General features: G+C 45.9%; 1 long non-coding RNA gene across 1 annotated transcript; it reads left to right on the forward strand.

Annotated features, from left to right (window-relative positions):
- The first annotated feature begins 202 nt into the window (after positions 1 to 202).
- Positions 203 to 2,771, forward strand: LOC118985376 (uncharacterized). Its single transcript, XR_005066109.1, has 3 exons — positions 203 to 314; positions 662 to 719; positions 2,523 to 2,771. It is a non-coding gene; the product is annotated as an uncharacterized LOC118985376 (long non-coding RNA).
- The last annotated feature ends 400 nt before the right edge of the window (positions 2,772 to 3,171 follow it).

Genomic DNA, 3,171 nt, shown 5'->3' on the forward strand with positions numbered 1-3,171 from the left:
GCTCCATGTGGGAACACTCGTCAGATGCCTGGCTTTGACCATTTTCCCAGGTATCCTTGCATCTTCCTTCATGACTAAAACCAAAGGCGAAATGGCTCAGGTGGTGGCAAAAAGTAAGCAGCAGGACATCATTGCAGCTAAACCATCAGTGGATGGGTTATCACCAATGTTTGGGTGAAATCCAGAAATGCAAAATCATGCAACAACTCTCTGCCTGTATCTTTCCCAGGGTCACAGATACTTTGCCTCTCCCTGTCCCTGTGCCCTTGGATGACATCGTTTCTCAACTGCTGACAGTTAAATTGCAAAAAAATGTAAGTCATAGGAAAGGGGAGGGCACCATGAAAAAAATCTCTGTCATTGGGTGGAAGACAGGAAGAAGCCCTGTCCTCAAATAAGGCCTGAGGCTGAGAGAGACGTGAACAGGACACATTGGCCCTCAGGAGTCCAGAGTCCAAGGGATCCAACACCCCTCTGGCCCAAAAGACCACAGCAATAGGATAGGACAGTGCCTCAGGCTGGGGGCAGGGAGAGAAGGAGTCCTGCCAATAAGGAGGCCCAGAAGTAGAAGAGGAAGAAGGACAGGAGGACAGGGGAGGAGGAGAAGAGGAGGTGGCCTGCTGCGTTTCCTCTGCAAACCTAACTGGTGGTTCATTCACAGTTGAAAGAAGCAAAATCATGTGACATTGATCTCAGTGATTTCACCGAATGCAAGAACTGTGAGTACAGACACCCAACCTCTGGGGGCTGCCCAGGTCAATGTAGGGGGGTGGCCAACCCTCCCTAGGAATCTCATTGGGTGACAGACAGAAGAGGATGGGCCTGTGAGCAACAAGCACCCAACAAACTCCTCAGCGCCCTCAGAGAAGAGAATGTGGCAGTTTAGCTGCTTCTCCAAATTACTGTGGCTCATTATCCAGGGTCCAACAGGACAAAAGCTCCTTAGGAGTCTTTGTGGTGGAGTCCCAGGTCCAGATGGTTTGCAAAGTGCATGCATGCACGGAGCCTGAGGAAGGAGCAGGCCCGGTGCCTCACACCAGGGAGGCTGAGGGGCAGAGATTCTGTGCAATGTCCCAAACACATCCAGACGACAGAGATAATAGAAATTGGTGGGAGGATGGCACCAAGACAGCCAAAGCAGGAAATTGGTGACATTTCCCAAGTCTCAGAGTAGAAAAAATAAAGATTCTGGGCAAAAAACTTTTTCCTCTTCTTGGAGGTTTTCATTCTTTAAAAACTTAAAAGAGCCCTGGCTGGTGTGGCTGAGTGGATTGAATGCTGACCTGTGAACCAAAGCTTGCCAGTTCATTTCCCAGTCAGGGCACATGCCTAGGTTGCAGCCCAGGTCCCCAGTAGGGGGCACGCAAGAGGCAACTGCACACTGATTTTTTTTCTCTCTCCTTCCCCTTTCTAAAAATATGTAAAATATTTTTTAAAATAGGAGAAATAGATATCTATTTAAATTTTTCACCAGGAAAACAGTAAATGGTGAGGGTGGAACTAGGAAAGACATACGAGAGAGTAAAATAGTTTAAAATCTCTATCACCCTTAGATGTTCCATTCCTTTTTTAAAAAAGATTTTATTTATTTATTTTTATAGAGGGGAAGGAAGAAAAAAAGAGAAAGAAAAATTGATGTGAGAGAGAAACATCTATTAGTTGCCTCTCGCACACATCCCAACCAGAGATGGAACCCATAAGCCAGGCATGTGGCCCAACTGGGAATCAAAAAGGTGACCTTTCGCTCTGTGGGGCTATGCCCAACAAACTGAACCACACAGGTCAGGGCTATCTGTTCCATTCTTAATAAACATGATTAATGAGTATGGTTTAGACCAGCCAAAAAAAGATCAGTTTCTTTCATGTTGGCTCAAAATCAGAAGTTGTACAGTCCCATTTTTACATAACCCCCCAAAGTCCCGCATCTGTGGCCAAATGAATTACCAGACTGGAGAGTGGGATAAAACCAGCCTTTGCCTCAGTCTTGGTTTCCTACCTCCTGCTCTCACACTCCATCGCTCCAAGTGGCCTTGCACACATCACTTGGCCTCTCTGAGTCAGCCTTGAAGCAAGGGCTTGGATCAGAGGAATGCCAACTGTATTTCAGCTACAAATGACAGAAAGCACAACACAAGGGCTGGTTTAAAGCAACAGCAACAACAAAATTGTGGTTCTCCAACATCCAGATACAGCGTTAGTTTCAGCAGTGGCCTGATTCCAGGCCCAAAGGACGACACCAGAATCCATCTCTGGGCCCTGCCGCTTCTGGACAGGCTCTGTTTTGGCTCCACATGGACGTCCCCTCACCTACCAGGAGCTTCACCATCCATTCATTTCTGGAAGAGCTCAAATGACAATCACCCAGTTACAACCTCTGGGGCTCCCCTGGCTGATTTGTTCCCTATCTCCCCCTTAGGGCAAGGGCTGTGGTCAGGGAGACAAGTGTGCTGGCTGGCGCAGCCTGTGCCTGCAGCCAACTTACACATTAGGAGTACATTTACTTATGTTTTATCTCCCCACAGAGAGACCTTCAGGCAGCAATCTAAACCCAGCACACCTGATGCCAAAGAATTTTCAAGAATGAAAGCACTTTGAAACCTCTCAAGCAATATTGAGCCAAGGACATGCTGTGATTAAGGAACCAAGTTGAATAGTATTCTGAAAATGTCAACTATCCTTTGAAATTTCACCAATGTTACCTTGAATTAATGCAAGAAAATCAAGAATAGGGATTTTTGGCATTTTGTAATCATCTCTTTCATAATTACACTGTTTTCATGCAGAAAATGACTTAGTGTCTTCAATTCCTACAAAATAAGAGCTTCCTAGTATGTTCATGATAAGTAAAAGCACTGTACATTCTAGGGACATAAAAACCAACAATGTAAATGATGAGGTGGCAAACCCAGGATTAACCTAGTGTACTAGATTTACCTAGTGTACTAGAGGACGGTCATGACAATGATTAAGACTTTTCTTCCCATATTCTGCCCTCCCTCTCCAACTCCAAGCGCTTTCCTTTGCCTATTGGCCCACATGAAAATCACCCAGGAGCTAGAATCCAACGTCCCCACCATCACATGTTACACAATGAAAGGCACAGACCAAATGGTAACACATATAAGGAACAGAGCAGGTAAGAAGAGCCTGGCAATACCATGACCAGGGCAG

The sequence above is a fragment of the Sturnira hondurensis genome, unplaced genomic scaffold, assembly GCF_014824575.4.
Source record: "Sturnira hondurensis isolate 20B ecotype Veracruz unplaced genomic scaffold, ASM1482457v3 Scaffold0004136, whole genome shotgun sequence".
In the NCBI taxonomy this organism is placed as follows: domain Eukaryota; kingdom Metazoa; phylum Chordata; class Mammalia; order Chiroptera; family Phyllostomidae; genus Sturnira; species Sturnira hondurensis.